This window comes from Schistocerca piceifrons, unplaced genomic scaffold (assembly GCF_021461385.2).
Source record: "Schistocerca piceifrons isolate TAMUIC-IGC-003096 unplaced genomic scaffold, iqSchPice1.1 HiC_scaffold_529, whole genome shotgun sequence".
In the NCBI taxonomy this organism is placed as follows: Eukaryota; Metazoa; Arthropoda; class Insecta; order Orthoptera; family Acrididae; genus Schistocerca; species Schistocerca piceifrons.
In genome coordinates this window covers 1-15,187 of record NW_025728765.1, presented here as the reverse complement: position 1 = coordinate 15,187, position 15,187 = coordinate 1, and the positions used below count along the sequence as shown (strand labels likewise).

The 15,187-nt window shown below is 54.7% G+C and overlaps 34 non-coding genes across 34 annotated transcripts; 7 read left to right on the top strand and 27 right to left on the bottom strand.

Annotated features, from left to right (window-relative positions):
• Positions 1-217: 217 nt before the first annotated feature.
• Trnam-cau lies at positions 218-290 on the bottom strand. The gene has a single exon. It is a non-coding gene; the product is annotated as a tRNA-Met (tRNA).
• Positions 291-671: 381 nt separating this feature from the next.
• Trnag-gcc lies at positions 672-742 on the bottom strand. Its single transcript has one exon. It is a non-coding gene; the product is annotated as a tRNA-Gly (tRNA).
• A 342-nt stretch (positions 743-1,084) lies between these two features.
• Trnag-ucc lies at positions 1,085-1,156 on the top strand. Its single transcript has one exon. It is a non-coding gene; the product is annotated as a tRNA-Gly (tRNA).
• A 610-nt stretch (positions 1,157-1,766) lies between these two features.
• On the bottom strand, positions 1,767-1,840 carry Trnai-aau. The gene has a single exon. It is a non-coding gene; the product is annotated as a tRNA-Ile (tRNA).
• Positions 1,841-2,038: 198 nt separating this feature from the next.
• Trnae-uuc lies at positions 2,039-2,110 on the bottom strand. Its single transcript has one exon. It is a non-coding gene; the product is annotated as a tRNA-Glu (tRNA).
• A 305-nt stretch (positions 2,111-2,415) lies between these two features.
• Positions 2,416-2,488, bottom strand: Trnam-cau. The gene has a single exon. It is a non-coding gene; the product is annotated as a tRNA-Met (tRNA).
• A 381-nt stretch (positions 2,489-2,869) lies between these two features.
• On the bottom strand, positions 2,870-2,940 carry Trnag-gcc. The gene has a single exon. It is a non-coding gene; the product is annotated as a tRNA-Gly (tRNA).
• A 342-nt stretch (positions 2,941-3,282) lies between these two features.
• Trnag-ucc lies at positions 3,283-3,354 on the top strand. Its single transcript has one exon. It is a non-coding gene; the product is annotated as a tRNA-Gly (tRNA).
• Positions 3,355-3,964: 610 nt separating this feature from the next.
• Trnai-aau lies at positions 3,965-4,038 on the bottom strand. The gene has a single exon. It is a non-coding gene; the product is annotated as a tRNA-Ile (tRNA).
• Positions 4,039-4,236: 198 nt separating this feature from the next.
• Trnae-uuc lies at positions 4,237-4,308 on the bottom strand. Its single transcript has one exon. It is a non-coding gene; the product is annotated as a tRNA-Glu (tRNA).
• A 305-nt stretch (positions 4,309-4,613) lies between these two features.
• Positions 4,614-4,686, bottom strand: Trnam-cau. The gene has a single exon. It is a non-coding gene; the product is annotated as a tRNA-Met (tRNA).
• A 381-nt stretch (positions 4,687-5,067) lies between these two features.
• On the bottom strand, positions 5,068-5,138 carry Trnag-gcc. The gene has a single exon. It is a non-coding gene; the product is annotated as a tRNA-Gly (tRNA).
• Positions 5,139-5,480: 342 nt separating this feature from the next.
• On the top strand, positions 5,481-5,552 carry Trnag-ucc. Its single transcript has one exon. It is a non-coding gene; the product is annotated as a tRNA-Gly (tRNA).
• Positions 5,553-6,162: 610 nt separating this feature from the next.
• Trnai-aau lies at positions 6,163-6,236 on the bottom strand. The gene has a single exon. It is a non-coding gene; the product is annotated as a tRNA-Ile (tRNA).
• A 198-nt stretch (positions 6,237-6,434) lies between these two features.
• On the bottom strand, positions 6,435-6,506 carry Trnae-uuc. Its single transcript has one exon. It is a non-coding gene; the product is annotated as a tRNA-Glu (tRNA).
• Positions 6,507-6,811: 305 nt separating this feature from the next.
• Positions 6,812-6,884, bottom strand: Trnam-cau. Its single transcript has one exon. It is a non-coding gene; the product is annotated as a tRNA-Met (tRNA).
• Positions 6,885-7,265: 381 nt separating this feature from the next.
• Trnag-gcc lies at positions 7,266-7,336 on the bottom strand. The gene has a single exon. It is a non-coding gene; the product is annotated as a tRNA-Gly (tRNA).
• Positions 7,337-7,678: 342 nt separating this feature from the next.
• On the top strand, positions 7,679-7,750 carry Trnag-ucc. Its single transcript has one exon. It is a non-coding gene; the product is annotated as a tRNA-Gly (tRNA).
• Positions 7,751-8,360: 610 nt separating this feature from the next.
• Positions 8,361-8,434, bottom strand: Trnai-aau. The gene has a single exon. It is a non-coding gene; the product is annotated as a tRNA-Ile (tRNA).
• Positions 8,435-8,632: 198 nt separating this feature from the next.
• Trnae-uuc lies at positions 8,633-8,704 on the bottom strand. Its single transcript has one exon. It is a non-coding gene; the product is annotated as a tRNA-Glu (tRNA).
• Positions 8,705-9,009: 305 nt separating this feature from the next.
• Positions 9,010-9,082, bottom strand: Trnam-cau. Its single transcript has one exon. It is a non-coding gene; the product is annotated as a tRNA-Met (tRNA).
• A 381-nt stretch (positions 9,083-9,463) lies between these two features.
• On the bottom strand, positions 9,464-9,534 carry Trnag-gcc. Its single transcript has one exon. It is a non-coding gene; the product is annotated as a tRNA-Gly (tRNA).
• Positions 9,535-9,876: 342 nt separating this feature from the next.
• On the top strand, positions 9,877-9,948 carry Trnag-ucc. Its single transcript has one exon. It is a non-coding gene; the product is annotated as a tRNA-Gly (tRNA).
• Positions 9,949-10,558: 610 nt separating this feature from the next.
• Positions 10,559-10,632, bottom strand: Trnai-aau. Its single transcript has one exon. It is a non-coding gene; the product is annotated as a tRNA-Ile (tRNA).
• Positions 10,633-10,830: 198 nt separating this feature from the next.
• Positions 10,831-10,902, bottom strand: Trnae-uuc. The gene has a single exon. It is a non-coding gene; the product is annotated as a tRNA-Glu (tRNA).
• Positions 10,903-11,207: 305 nt separating this feature from the next.
• Trnam-cau lies at positions 11,208-11,280 on the bottom strand. Its single transcript has one exon. It is a non-coding gene; the product is annotated as a tRNA-Met (tRNA).
• Positions 11,281-11,661: 381 nt separating this feature from the next.
• Trnag-gcc lies at positions 11,662-11,732 on the bottom strand. Its single transcript has one exon. It is a non-coding gene; the product is annotated as a tRNA-Gly (tRNA).
• A 342-nt stretch (positions 11,733-12,074) lies between these two features.
• Trnag-ucc lies at positions 12,075-12,146 on the top strand. Its single transcript has one exon. It is a non-coding gene; the product is annotated as a tRNA-Gly (tRNA).
• A 610-nt stretch (positions 12,147-12,756) lies between these two features.
• On the bottom strand, positions 12,757-12,830 carry Trnai-aau. Its single transcript has one exon. It is a non-coding gene; the product is annotated as a tRNA-Ile (tRNA).
• A 199-nt stretch (positions 12,831-13,029) lies between these two features.
• On the bottom strand, positions 13,030-13,101 carry Trnae-uuc. Its single transcript has one exon. It is a non-coding gene; the product is annotated as a tRNA-Glu (tRNA).
• A 305-nt stretch (positions 13,102-13,406) lies between these two features.
• Positions 13,407-13,479, bottom strand: Trnam-cau. The gene has a single exon. It is a non-coding gene; the product is annotated as a tRNA-Met (tRNA).
• Positions 13,480-13,859: 380 nt separating this feature from the next.
• Positions 13,860-13,930, bottom strand: Trnag-gcc. Its single transcript has one exon. It is a non-coding gene; the product is annotated as a tRNA-Gly (tRNA).
• Positions 13,931-14,272: 342 nt separating this feature from the next.
• On the top strand, positions 14,273-14,344 carry Trnag-ucc. The gene has a single exon. It is a non-coding gene; the product is annotated as a tRNA-Gly (tRNA).
• A 610-nt stretch (positions 14,345-14,954) lies between these two features.
• Trnai-aau lies at positions 14,955-15,028 on the bottom strand. The gene has a single exon. It is a non-coding gene; the product is annotated as a tRNA-Ile (tRNA).
• Between the last annotated feature and the right edge of the window lie 159 nt (positions 15,029-15,187).

The following is a 15,187-nucleotide window of genomic DNA, read 5'->3' as shown; positions in this document are numbered from 1 at the left end:
CTTTGCACATACTGACTGGCAAGGCGCGCACCTCAAACGCCGCAGAGCAATGCTTTTGGCTTCATGCTCTGCTGGGAGAAGAGGAAAAGGGAAGCTGTAAGTAGCAATAACAGGAAGTAAACATTTTCCCGCTGAAGCGTTGAAACGTTGTGGATAACAAACAAGAAATACGTTGGCGCCCTAGCAACAGCACCACCATCAGTCACAGAAAATTAAATGCCCCGGGTGAGGATCGAACTCACGACCTTAAGATTATGAGACTTACGCGCTGCCTACTGCGCTACCGAGGCACGGGTGCACCGCTTGTCCTGGAAACTGGGTAAATACCGTACCCAATATTAGACGTAGAGACACTGTACTTCCTGGATAACGTGTTCTGTTGCTACACGTGCACTGCCGGCCCAGTTGATTGCGGTGCTGCTGCAGCTGTTGCAACGATAGGCAGCACTCCTTGTCGTTAAAGTTCAGAGCCTCGGAGGCACCCGGACCCAGCAACTTGTGAGGCCAGGCCGACGCTAGTCTGTAGAACATGATGCGAGCGTCCTAGTGGGGACCCGCGAGTGCTGCGTTCTCGGTCCTTCTCAAGGGAAATCCAGCTACACATTCTTGTGGATCGTGCATCTCAAGCGCTCAAGCCACGCGGCAGCATCATCGCGGGAAAAGCAAAATGATGCATCGGCCGGGAATCGAACCCGGGCCGCCCGCGTGGCAGGCGAGCATTCTACCACTGAACCACCGATGCTGGGGCCAGCGGTAACTTGACGCTGCTTCCCGAGCAGATGTCTCAAGGGAAAGTGGGACTGCCGTCAAGCGCCGTAGCATTCTGTGGGAAAGATGCTGCAGACGCTGAATCCTGCACTGCACTGCTTAAAAATGCCGCCAGAACGCGGTCCTCTGCGTACTCTTGCGTCGCCGGCGCCCAACTCTTGCCAAAGGATGCGAAATGTGCGCGGATACGCTGTCCGAATGCGTCTGGATGTGCTCCCCTAGCCTGCCTCGAAATGCGCCTGCCAGGTACGATCACCTTCGGCCGCTGCCGACTGGCGGGAAGCCGACACAGCGCGGACGCGCGGCGCTCGCTTGTGCGGTGGTGGTGTAATGGTCAGCATAGTTGCCTTCCAAGCAGTTGATCCGCGTTCGATTCCCGGCCACCGCAGCAGGCTTTTAATTTCGCGTATGAGTACTTTTGCCACGCGCTCTTAAATTATTGTTTTTTCGCCCTCTTACTCGCTGCATACCAGCCCTTAGTGTGTCTCGACTTGTCTCGTGTCTCGACTTGTCTCGACTTTGCTCAGCTGACGCGAGAGCTGACGCTCTCAAATCGGCCTTTATCAAAACGACAAGCACGAGAAACGACTGAGAGAGGTAAGGAGAGGCGAGGCGATGGACACACAGCACGCCCCCTTCATTTCACGGTGGCGTCTCCCTGACCGAATCGGGCTGTAGCTCCGAAAACAAAGGAGAAACAAAAATAGGAAGTAAAAGTGCAAATAGTGCCCTGTGTTCCCATGCGCTCACCCGCCCAAGTACTGACAAGGGCCAAAGTTGTTACGCATCGGCAATCGGACATTTTCTTTCATTTTCTCTTTATCGGTTGAGAACCAGTGTATTCAAGATATTATGGCCATTGCCGAGTGAATGCTGTAGCGCTTCCCGACGAGTCGGGTTCGGATCCTCTGTCAACTTCCACGCAGGGTGATGATCTTTTGGTCATCACACTCGCCAGCTGAAATCGGCGCTGCCTTTTCGTAGTAGTAAAAGAGTAGTGGCCCGTGGGGGGATCGAACCCACGACCTTCGCGTTATTAGCACGACGCTCTAACCAACTGAGCTAACGGGCCTCGGCAGATGCAGCTGCTCAGCCCTACGCTGGAAACAGGTGGCATGAAGCCATACACCATTTCTATGGTCGTCGTGTGTCTGCTTCCCTAGTCTATATTCTGCTGACGGTCACGAAACAGTAGCTATATTGCGAGCAGGACGGCAAACGGCTGCTCGGACAGCTCAAACTTGCCACGATTCGTGTGGAAAAAATTCCGTTCCGGTACCGGGAATCGAACCCGGGCCTCCTGGGTGAAAGCCAGGTATCCTAGCCACTAGACCACACCGGATGTGGACGTTTCGTTCGACCGTTCGTACGGTCGCTTGGCGCATTTCGTGTCGAGTGCCGCGTCGGCGCCCCTCTCTCTTTGCGAGCATCTTTGCACATACTGACTGGCAAGGCGCGCACCTCAAACGCCGCAGAGCAATGCTTTTGGCTTCATGCTCTGCTGGGAGAAGAGGAAAAGGGAAGCTGTAAGTAGCAATAACAGGAAGTAAACATTTTCCCGCTGAAGCGTTGAAACGTTGTGGATAACAAACAAGAAATACGTTGGCGCCCTAGCAACAGCACCACCATCAGTCACAGAAAATTAAATGCCCCGGGTGAGGATCGAACTCACGACCTTAAGATTATGAGACTTACGCGCTGCCTACTGCGCTACCGAGGCACGGGTGCACCGCTTGTCCTGGAAACTGGGTAAATACCGTACCCAATATTAGACGTAGAGACACTGTACTTCCTGGATAACGTGTTCTGTTGCTACACGTGCACTGCCGGCCCAGTTGATTGCGGTGCTGCTGCAGCTGTTGCAACGATAGGCAGCACTCCTTGTCGTTAAAGTTCAGAGCCTCGGAGGCACCCGGACCCAGCAACTTGTGAGGCCAGGCCGACGCTAGTCTGTAGAACATGATGCGAGCGTCCTAGTGGGGACCCGCGAGTGCTGCGTTCTCGGTCCTTCTCAAGGGAAATCCAGCTACACATTCTTGTGGATCGTGCATCTCAAGCGCTCAAGCCACGCGGCAGCATCATCGCGGGAAAAGCAAAATGATGCATCGGCCGGGAATCGAACCCGGGCCGCCCGCGTGGCAGGCGAGCATTCTACCACTGAACCACCGATGCTGGGGCCAGCGGTAACTTGACGCTGCTTCCCGAGCAGATGTCTCAAGGGAAAGTGGGACTGCCGTCAAGCGCCGTAGCATTCTGTGGGAAAGATGCTGCAGACGCTGAATCCTGCACTGCACTGCTTAAAAATGCCGCCAGAACGCGGTCCTCTGCGTACTCTTGCGTCGCCGGCGCCCAACTCTTGCCAAAGGATGCGAAATGTGCGCGGATACGCTGTCCGAATGCGTCTGGATGTGCTCCCCTAGCCTGCCTCGAAATGCGCCTGCCAGGTACGATCACCTTCGGCCGCTGCCGACTGGCGGGAAGCCGACACAGCGCGGACGCGCGGCGCTCGCTTGTGCGGTGGTGGTGTAATGGTCAGCATAGTTGCCTTCCAAGCAGTTGATCCGCGTTCGATTCCCGGCCACCGCAGCAGGCTTTTAATTTCGCGTATGAGTACTTTTGCCACGCGCTCTTAAATTATTGTTTTTTCGCCCTCTTACTCGCTGCATACCAGCCCTTAGTGTGTCTCGACTTGTCTCGTGTCTCGACTTGTCTCGACTTTGCTCAGCTGACGCGAGAGCTGACGCTCTCAAATCGGCCTTTATCAAAACGACAAGCACGAGAAACGACTGAGAGAGGTAAGGAGAGGCGAGGCGATGGACACACAGCACGCCCCCTTCATTTCACGGTGGCGTCTCCCTGACCGAATCGGGCTGTAGCTCCGAAAACAAAGGAGAAACAAAAATAGGAAGTAAAAGTGCAAATAGTGCCCTGTGTTCCCATGCGCTCACCCGCCCAAGTACTGACAAGGGCCAAAGTTGTTACGCATCGGCAATCGGACATTTTCTTTCATTTTCTCTTTATCGGTTGAGAACCAGTGTATTCAAGATATTATGGCCATTGCCGAGTGAATGCTGTAGCGCTTCCCGACGAGTCGGGTTCGGATCCTCTGTCAACTTCCACGCAGGGTGATGATCTTTTGGTCATCACACTCGCCAGCTGAAATCGGCGCTGCCTTTTCGTAGTAGTAAAAGAGTAGTGGCCCGTGGGGGGATCGAACCCACGACCTTCGCGTTATTAGCACGACGCTCTAACCAACTGAGCTAACGGGCCTCGGCAGATGCAGCTGCTCAGCCCTACGCTGGAAACAGGTGGCATGAAGCCATACACCATTTCTATGGTCGTCGTGTGTCTGCTTCCCTAGTCTATATTCTGCTGACGGTCACGAAACAGTAGCTATATTGCGAGCAGGACGGCAAACGGCTGCTCGGACAGCTCAAACTTGCCACGATTCGTGTGGAAAAAATTCCGTTCCGGTACCGGGAATCGAACCCGGGCCTCCTGGGTGAAAGCCAGGTATCCTAGCCACTAGACCACACCGGATGTGGACGTTTCGTTCGACCGTTCGTACGGTCGCTTGGCGCATTTCGTGTCGAGTGCCGCGTCGGCGCCCCTCTCTCTTTGCGAGCATCTTTGCACATACTGACTGGCAAGGCGCGCACCTCAAACGCCGCAGAGCAATGCTTTTGGCTTCATGCTCTGCTGGGAGAAGAGGAAAAGGGAAGCTGTAAGTAGCAATAACAGGAAGTAAACATTTTCCCGCTGAAGCGTTGAAACGTTGTGGATAACAAACAAGAAATACGTTGGCGCCCTAGCAACAGCACCACCATCAGTCACAGAAAATTAAATGCCCCGGGTGAGGATCGAACTCACGACCTTAAGATTATGAGACTTACGCGCTGCCTACTGCGCTACCGAGGCACGGGTGCACCGCTTGTCCTGGAAACTGGGTAAATACCGTACCCAATATTAGACGTAGAGACACTGTACTTCCTGGATAACGTGTTCTGTTGCTACACGTGCACTGCCGGCCCAGTTGATTGCGGTGCTGCTGCAGCTGTTGCAACGATAGGCAGCACTCCTTGTCGTTAAAGTTCAGAGCCTCGGAGGCACCCGGACCCAGCAACTTGTGAGGCCAGGCCGACGCTAGTCTGTAGAACATGATGCGAGCGTCCTAGTGGGGACCCGCGAGTGCTGCGTTCTCGGTCCTTCTCAAGGGAAATCCAGCTACACATTCTTGTGGATCGTGCATCTCAAGCGCTCAAGCCACGCGGCAGCATCATCGCGGGAAAAGCAAAATGATGCATCGGCCGGGAATCGAACCCGGGCCGCCCGCGTGGCAGGCGAGCATTCTACCACTGAACCACCGATGCTGGGGCCAGCGGTAACTTGACGCTGCTTCCCGAGCAGATGTCTCAAGGGAAAGTGGGACTGCCGTCAAGCGCCGTAGCATTCTGTGGGAAAGATGCTGCAGACGCTGAATCCTGCACTGCACTGCTTAAAAATGCCGCCAGAACGCGGTCCTCTGCGTACTCTTGCGTCGCCGGCGCCCAACTCTTGCCAAAGGATGCGAAATGTGCGCGGATACGCTGTCCGAATGCGTCTGGATGTGCTCCCCTAGCCTGCCTCGAAATGCGCCTGCCAGGTACGATCACCTTCGGCCGCTGCCGACTGGCGGGAAGCCGACACAGCGCGGACGCGCGGCGCTCGCTTGTGCGGTGGTGGTGTAATGGTCAGCATAGTTGCCTTCCAAGCAGTTGATCCGCGTTCGATTCCCGGCCACCGCAGCAGGCTTTTAATTTCGCGTATGAGTACTTTTGCCACGCGCTCTTAAATTATTGTTTTTTCGCCCTCTTACTCGCTGCATACCAGCCCTTAGTGTGTCTCGACTTGTCTCGTGTCTCGACTTGTCTCGACTTTGCTCAGCTGACGCGAGAGCTGACGCTCTCAAATCGGCCTTTATCAAAACGACAAGCACGAGAAACGACTGAGAGAGGTAAGGAGAGGCGAGGCGATGGACACACAGCACGCCCCCTTCATTTCACGGTGGCGTCTCCCTGACCGAATCGGGCTGTAGCTCCGAAAACAAAGGAGAAACAAAAATAGGAAGTAAAAGTGCAAATAGTGCCCTGTGTTCCCATGCGCTCACCCGCCCAAGTACTGACAAGGGCCAAAGTTGTTACGCATCGGCAATCGGACATTTTCTTTCATTTTCTCTTTATCGGTTGAGAACCAGTGTATTCAAGATATTATGGCCATTGCCGAGTGAATGCTGTAGCGCTTCCCGACGAGTCGGGTTCGGATCCTCTGTCAACTTCCACGCAGGGTGATGATCTTTTGGTCATCACACTCGCCAGCTGAAATCGGCGCTGCCTTTTCGTAGTAGTAAAAGAGCAGTGGCCCGTGGGGGGATCGAACCCACGACCTTCGCGTTATTAGCACGACGCTCTAACCAACTGAGCTAACGGGCCTCGGCAGATGCAGCTGCTCAGCCCTACGCTGGAAACAGGTGGCATGAAGCCATACACCATTTCTATGGTCGTCGTGTGTCTGCTTCCCTAGTCTATATTCTGCTGACGGTCACGAAACAGTAGCTATATTGCGAGCAGGACGGCAAACGGCTGCTCGGACAGCTCAAACTTGCCACGATTCGTGTGGAAAAAATTCCGTTCCGGTACCGGGAATCGAACCCGGGCCTCCTGGGTGAAAGCCAGGTATCCTAGCCACTAGACCACACCGGATGTGGACGTTTCGTTCGACCGTTCGTACGGTCGCTTGGCGCATTTCGTGTCGAGTGCCGCGTCGGCGCCCCTCTCTCTTTGCGAGCATCTTTGCACATACTGACTGGCAAGGCGCGCACCTCAAACGCCGCAGAGCAATGCTTTTGGCTTCATGCTCTGCTGGGAGAAGAGGAAAAGGGAAGCTGTAAGTAGCAATAACAGGAAGTAAACATTTTCCCGCTGAAGCGTTGAAACGTTGTGGATAACAAACAAGAAATACGTTGGCGCCCTAGCAACAGCACCACCATCAGTCACAGAAAATTAAATGCCCCGGGTGAGGATCGAACTCACGACCTTAAGATTATGAGACTTACGCGCTGCCTACTGCGCTACCGAGGCACGGGTGCACCGCTTGTCCTGGAAACTGGGTAAATACCGTACCCAATATTAGACGTAGAGACACTGTACTTCCTGGATAACGTGTTCTGTTGCTACACGTGCACTGCCGGCCCAGTTGATTGCGGTGCTGCTGCAGCTGTTGCAACGATAGGCAGCACTCCTTGTCGTTAAAGTTCAGAGCCTCGGAGGCACCCGGACCCAGCAACTTGTGAGGCCAGGCCGACGCTAGTCTGTAGAACATGATGCGAGCGTCCTAGTGGGGACCCGCGAGTGCTGCGTTCTCGGTCCTTCTCAAGGGAAATCCAGCTACACATTCTTGTGGATCGTGCATCTCAAGCGCTCAAGCCACGCGGCAGCATCATCGCGGGAAAAGCAAAATGATGCATCGGCCGGGAATCGAACCCGGGCCGCCCGCGTGGCAGGCGAGCATTCTACCACTGAACCACCGATGCTGGGGCCAGCGGTAACTTGACGCTGCTTCCCGAGCAGATGTCTCAAGGGAAAGTGGGACTGCCGTCAAGCGCCGTAGCATTCTGTGGGAAAGATGCTGCAGACGCTGAATCCTGCACTGCACTGCTTAAAAATGCCGCCAGAACGCGGTCCTCTGCGTACTCTTGCGTCGCCGGCGCCCAACTCTTGCCAAAGGATGCGAAATGTGCGCGGATACGCTGTCCGAATGCGTCTGGATGTGCTCCCCTAGCCTGCCTCGAAATGCGCCTGCCAGGTACGATCACCTTCGGCCGCTGCCGACTGGCGGGAAGCCGACACAGCGCGGACGCGCGGCGCTCGCTTGTGCGGTGGTGGTGTAATGGTCAGCATAGTTGCCTTCCAAGCAGTTGATCCGCGTTCGATTCCCGGCCACCGCAGCAGGCTTTTAATTTCGCGTATGAGTACTTTTGCCACGCGCTCTTAAATTATTGTTTTTTCGCCCTCTTACTCGCTGCATACCAGCCCTTAGTGTGTCTCGACTTGTCTCGTGTCTCGACTTGTCTCGACTTTGCTCAGCTGACGCGAGAGCTGACGCTCTCAAATCGGCCTTTATCAAAACGACAAGCACGAGAAACGACTGAGAGAGGTAAGGAGAGGCGAGGCGATGGACACACAGCACGCCCCCTTCATTTCACGGTGGCGTCTCCCTGACCGAATCGGGCTGTAGCTCCGAAAACAAAGGAGAAACAAAAATAGGAAGTAAAAGTGCAAATAGTGCCCTGTGTTCCCATGCGCTCACCCGCCCAAGTACTGACAAGGGCCAAAGTTGTTACGCATCGGCAATCGGACATTTTCTTTCATTTTCTCTTTATCGGTTGAGAACCAGTGTATTCAAGATATTATGGCCATTGCCGAGTGAATGCTGTAGCGCTTCCCGACGAGTCGGGTTCGGATCCTCTGTCAACTTCCACGCAGGGTGATGATCTTTTGGTCATCACACTCGCCAGCTGAAATCGGCGCTGCCTTTTCGTAGTAGTAAAAGAGTAGTGGCCCGTGGGGGGATCGAACCCACGACCTTCGCGTTATTAGCACGACGCTCTAACCAACTGAGCTAACGGGCCTCGGCAGATGCAGCTGCTCAGCCCTACGCTGGAAACAGGTGGCATGAAGCCATACACCATTTCTATGGTCGTCGTGTGTCTGCTTCCCTAGTCTATATTCTGCTGACGGTCACGAAACAGTAGCTATATTGCGAGCAGGACGGCAAACGGCTGCTCGGACAGCTCAAACTTGCCACGATTCGTGTGGAAAAAATTCCGTTCCGGTACCGGGAATCGAACCCGGGCCTCCTGGGTGAAAGCCAGGTATCCTAGCCACTAGACCACACCGGATGTGGACGTTTCGTTCGACCGTTCGTACGGTCGCTTGGCGCATTTCGTGTCGAGTGCCGCGTCGGCGCCCCTCTCTCTTTGCGAGCATCTTTGCACATACTGACTGGCAAGGCGCGCACCTCAAACGCCGCAGAGCAATGCTTTTGGCTTCATGCTCTGCTGGGAGAAGAGGAAAAGGGAAGCTGTAAGTAGCAATAACAGGAAGTAAACATTTTCCCGCTGAAGCGTTGAAACGTTGTGGATAACAAACAAGAAATACGTTGGCGCCCTAGCAACAGCACCACCATCAGTCACAGAAAATTAAATGCCCCGGGTGAGGATCGAACTCACGACCTTAAGATTATGAGACTTACGCGCTGCCTACTGCGCTACCGAGGCACGGGTGCACCGCTTGTCCTGGAAACTGGGTAAATACCGTACCCAATATTAGACGTAGAGACACTGTACTTCCTGGATAACGTGTTCTGTTGCTACACGTGCACTGCCGGCCCAGTTGATTGCGGTGCTGCTGCAGCTGTTGCAACGATAGGCAGCACTCCTTGTCGTTAAAGTTCAGAGCCTCGGAGGCACCCGGACCCAGCAACTTGTGAGGCCAGGCCGACGCTAGTCTGTAGAACATGATGCGAGCGTCCTAGTGGGGACCCGCGAGTGCTGCGTTCTCGGTCCTTCTCAAGGGAAATCCAGCTACACATTCTTGTGGATCGTGCATCTCAAGCGCTCAAGCCACGCGGCAGCATCATCGCGGGAAAAGCAAAATGATGCATCGGCCGGGAATCGAACCCGGGCCGCCCGCGTGGCAGGCGAGCATTCTACCACTGAACCACCGATGCTGGGGCCAGCGGTAACTTGACGCTGCTTCCCGAGCAGATGTCTCAAGGGAAAGTGGGACTGCCGTCAAGCGCCGTAGCATTCTGTGGGAAAGATGCTGCAGACGCTGAATCCTGCACTGCACTGCTTAAAAATGCCGCCAGAACGCGGTCCTCTGCGTACTCTTGCGTCGCCGGCGCCCAACTCTTGCCAAAGGATGCGAAATGTGCGCGGATACGCTGTCCGAATGCGTCTGGATGTGCTCCCCTAGCCTGCCTCGAAATGCGCCTGCCAGGTACGATCACCTTCGGCCGCTGCCGACTGGCGGGAAGCCGACACAGCGCGGACGCGCGGCGCTCGCTTGTGCGGTGGTGGTGTAATGGTCAGCATAGTTGCCTTCCAAGCAGTTGATCCGCGTTCGATTCCCGGCCACCGCAGCAGGCTTTTAATTTCGCGTATGAGTACTTTTGCCACGCGCTCTTAAATTATTGTTTTTTCGCCCTCTTACTCGCTGCATACCAGCCCTTAGTGTGTCTCGACTTGTCTCGTGTCTCGACTTGTCTCGACTTTGCTCAGCTGACGCGAGAGCTGACGCTCTCAAATCGGCCTTTATCAAAACGACAAGCACGAGAAACGACTGAGAGAGGTAAGGAGAGGCGAGGCGATGGACACACAGCACGCCCCCTTCATTTCACGGTGGCGTCTCCCTGACCGAATCGGGCTGTAGCTCCGAAAACAAAGGAGAAACAAAAATAGGAAGTAAAAGTGCAAATAGTGCCCTGTGTTCCCATGCGCTCACCCGCCCAAGTACTGACAAGGGCCAAAGTTGTTACGCATCGGCAATCGGACATTTTCTTTCATTTTCTCTTTATCGGTTGAGAACCAGTGTATTCAAGATATTATGGCCATTGCCGAGTGAATGCTGTAGCGCTTCCCGACGAGTCGGGTTCGGATCCTCTGTCAACTTCCACGCAGGGTGATGATCTTTTGGTCATCACACTCGCCAGCTGAAATCGGCGCTGCCTTTTCGTAGTAGTAAAAGAGTAGTGGCCCGTGGGGGGATCGAACCCACGACCTTCGCGTTATTAGCACGACGCTCTAACCAACTGAGCTAACGGGCCTCGGCAGATGCAGCTGCTCAGCCCTACGCTGGAAACAGGTGGCATGAAGCCATACACCATTTCTATGGTCGTCGTGTGTCTGCTTCCCTAGTCTATATTCTGCTGACGGTCACGAAACAGTAGCTATATTGCGAGCAGGACGGCAAACGGCTGCTCGGACAGCTCAAACTTGCCACGATTCGTGTGGAAAAAATTCCGTTCCGGTACCGGGAATCGAACCCGGGCCTCCTGGGTGAAAGCCAGGTATCCTAGCCACTGGACCACACCGGATGTGGACGTTTCGTTCGACCGTTCGTACGGTCGCTTGGCGCATTTCGTGTCGAGTGCCGCGTCGGCGCCCCTCTCTCTTTGCGAGCATCTTTGCACATACTGACTGGCAAGGCGCGCACCTCAAACGCCGCAGAGCAATGCTTTTGGCTTCATGCTCTGCTGGGAGAAGAGGAAAAGGGAAGCTGTAAGTAGCAATAACAGGAAGTAAACATTTTCCCGCTGAAGCGTTGAAACGTTGTGGATAACAAACAAGAAATACGTTGGCGCCCTAGCAACAGCACCACCATCAGTCACAGAAAATTAAATGCCCCGGGTGAGGATCGAACTCACGACCTTAAGATTATGAGACTTACGCGCTGCCTACTGCGCTACCGAGGCACGGGTGCACCGCTTGTCCTGGAAACTGGGTAAATACCGTACCCAATATTAGACGTAGAGACACTGTACTTCCTGGATAACGTGTTCTGTTGCTACACGTGCACTGCCGGCCCAGTTGATTGCGGTGCTGCTGCAGCTGTTGCAACGATAGGCAGCACTCCTTGTCGTTAAAGTTCAGAGCCTCGGAGGCACCCGGACCCAGCAACTTGTGAGGCCAGGCCGACGCTAGTCTGTAGAACATGATGCGAGCGTCCTAGTGGGGACCCGCGAGTGCTGCGTTCTCGGTCCTTCTCAAGGGAAATCCAGCTACACATTCTTGTGGATCGTGCATCTCAAGCGCTCAAGCCACGCGGCAGCATCATCGCGGGAAAAGCAAAATGATGCATCGGCCGGGAATCGAACCCGGGCCGCCCGCGTGGCAGGCGAGCATTCTACCACTGAACCACCGATGCTGGGGCCAGCGGTAACTTGACGCTGCTTCCCGAGCAGATGTCTCAAGGGAAAGTGGGACTGCCGTCAAGCGCCGTAGCATTCTGTGGGAAAGATGCTGCAGACGCTGAATCCTGCACTGCACTGCTTAAAAATGCCGCCAGAACGCGGTCCTCTGCGTACTCTTGCGTCGCCGGCGCCCAACTCTTGCCAAAGGATGCGAAATGTGCGCGGATACGCTGTCCGAATGCGTCTGGATGTGCTCCCCTAGCCTGCCTCGAAATGCGCCTGCCAGGTACGATCACCTTCGGCCGCTGCCGACTGGCGGGAAGCCGACACAGCGCGGACGCGCGGCGCTCGCTTGTGCGGTGGTGGTGTAATGGTCAGCATAGTTGCCTTCCAAGCAGTTGATCCGCGTTCGATTCCCGGCCACCGCAGCAGGCTTTTAATTTCGCGTATGAGTACTTTTGCCACGCGCTCTTAAATTATTGTTTTTTCGCCCTCTTACTCGCTGCATACCAGCCCTTAGTGTGTCTCGACTTGTCTCGTGTCTCGACTTGTCTCGACTTTGCTCAGCTGACGCGAGAGCTGACGCTCTCAAATCGGCCTTTATCAAAACGACAAGCACGAGAAACGACTGAGAGAGGTAAGGAGAGGCGAGGCGATGGACACACAGCACGCCCCCTTCATTTCACGGTGGCGTCTCCCTGACCGAATCGGGCTGTAGCTCCGAAAACAAAGGAGAAACAAAAATAGGAAGTAAAAGTGCAAATAGTGCCCTGTGTTCCCATGCGCTCACCCGCCCAAGTACTGACAAGGGCCAAAGTTGTTACGCATCGGCAATCGGACATTTTCTTTCATTTTCTCTTTATCGGTTGAGAACCAGTGTATTCAAGATATTATGGCCATTGCCGAGTGAATGCTGTAGCGCTTCCCGACGAGTCGGGTTCGGATCCTCTGTCAACTTCCACGCAGGGTGATGATCTTTTGGTCATCACACTCGCCAGCTGAAATCGGCGCTGCCTTTTCGTAGTAGTAAAAGAGTAGTGGCCCGTGGGGGGATCGAACCCACGACCTTCGCGTTATTAGCACGACGCTCTAACCAACTGAGCTAACGGGCCTCGGCAGATGCAGCTGCTCAGCCCTACGCTGGAAACAGGTGGCATGAAGCCATACACCATTTCTATGGTCGTCGTGTGTCTGCTTCCCTAGTCTATATTCTGCTGACGGTCACGAAACAGTAGCTATATTGCGAGCAGGACGGCAAACGGCTGCTCGGACAGCTCAAACTTGCCACGATTCGTGTGGAAAAAAATTCCGTTCCGGTACCGGGAATCGAACCCGGGCCTCCTGGGTGAAAGCCAGGTATCCTAGCCACTAGACCACACCGGATGTGGACGTTTCGTTCGACCGTTCGTACGGTCGCTTGGCGCATTTCGTGTCGAGTGCCGCGTCGGCGCCCCTCTCTCTTTGCGAGCATCTTTGCACATACTGACTGGCAAGGCGCGCACCTCAAACGCCGCAGAGCAATGCTTTTGGCTTCATGCTCTGCTGGGAGAAGAGGAAAAGGGAAGCTGTAAGTAGCAATAACAGGAAGTAAACATTTTCCCGCTGAAGCGTTGAAACGTTGTGGATAACAAACAAGAAATACGTTGGCGCCCTAGCAACAGCACCACCATCAGTCACAGAAAATTAAATGCCCCGGGTGAGGATCGAACTCACGACCTTAAGATTATGAGACTTACGCGCTGCCTACTGCGCTACCGAGGCACGGGTGCACCGCTTGTCCTGGAAACTGGGTAAATACCGTACCCAATATTAGACGTAGAGACACTGTACTTCCTGGATAACGTGTTCTGTTGCTACACGTGCACTGCCGGCCCAGTTGATTGCGGTGCTGCTGCAGCTGTTGCAACGATAGGCAGCACTCCTTGTCGTTAAAGTTCAGAGCCTCGGAGGCACCCGGACCCAGCAACTTGTGAGGCCAGGCCGACGCTAGTCTGTAGAACATGATGCGACGTCCTAGTGGGGACCCGCGAGTGCTGCGTTCTCGGTCCTTCTCAAGGGAAATCCAGCTACACATTCTTGTGGATCGTGCATCTCAAGCGCTCAAGCCACGCGGCAGCATCATCGCGGGAAAAGCAAAATGATGCATCGGCCGGGAATCGAACCCGGGCCGCCCGCGTGGCAGGCGAGCATTCTACCACTGAACCACCGATGCTGGGGCCAGCGGTAACTTGACGCTGCTTCCCGAGCAGATGTCTCAAGGGAAAGTGGGACTGCCGTCAAGCGCCGTAGCATTCTGTGGGAAAGATGCTGCAGACGCTGAATCCTGCACTGCACTGCTTAAAAATGCCGCCAGAACGCGGTCCTCTGCGTACTCTTGCGTCGCCGGCGCCCAACTCTTGCCAAAGGATGCGAAATGTGCGCGGATACGCTGTCCGAATGCGTCTGGATGTGCTCCCCTAGCCTGCCTCGAAATGCGCCTGCCAGGTACGATCACCTTCGGCCGCTGCCGACTGGCGGGAAGCCGACACAGCGCGGACGCGCGGCGCTCGCTTGTGCGGTGGTGGTGTAATGGTCAGCATAGTTGCCTTCCAAGCAGTTGATCCGCGTTCGATTCCCGGCCACCGCAGCAGGCTTTTAATTTCGCGTATGAGTACTTTTGCCACGCGCTCTTAAATTATTGTTTTTTCGCCCTCTTACTCGCTGCATACCAGCCCTTAGTGTGTCTCGACTTGTCTCGTGTCTCGACTTGTCTCGACTTTGCTCAGCTGACGCGAGAGCTGACGCTCTCAAATCGGCCTTTATCAAAACGACAAGCACGAGAAACGACTGAGAGAGGTAAGGAGAGGCGAGGCGATGGACACACAGCACGCCCCCTTCATTTCACGGTGGCGTCTCCCTGACCGAATCGGGCTGTAGCTCCGAAAACAAAGGAGAAACAAAAATAGGAAGTAAAAGTGCAAATAGTGCCCTGTGTTCCCATGCGCTCACCCGCCCAAGTACTGACAAGGGCCAAAGTTGTTACGCATCGGCAATCGGACATTTTCTTTCATTTTCTCTTTATCGGTTGAGAACCAGTGTATTCAAGATATTATGGCCATTGCCGAGTGAATGCTGTAGCGCTTCCCGACGAGTCGGGTTCGGATCCTCTGTCAACTTCCACGCAGGGTGATGATCTTTTGGTCATCACACTCGCCAGCTGAAATCGGCGCTGCCTTTTCGTAGTAGTAAAAGAGTAGTGGCCCGTGGGGGGATCGAACCCACGACCTTCGCGTTATTAGCACGACGCTCTAACCAACTGAGCTAACGGGCCTCGGCAGATGCAGCTGCTCAGCCCTACGCTGGAAACAGGTGGCATGAAGCCATACACCATTTCTATGGTCGTCGTGTGTCTGCTTCCCTAGTCTATATTCTGCTGACGGTCACGAAACAGTAGCTATATTGCGAGCAGGACGGCAAACGGCTGCTCGGA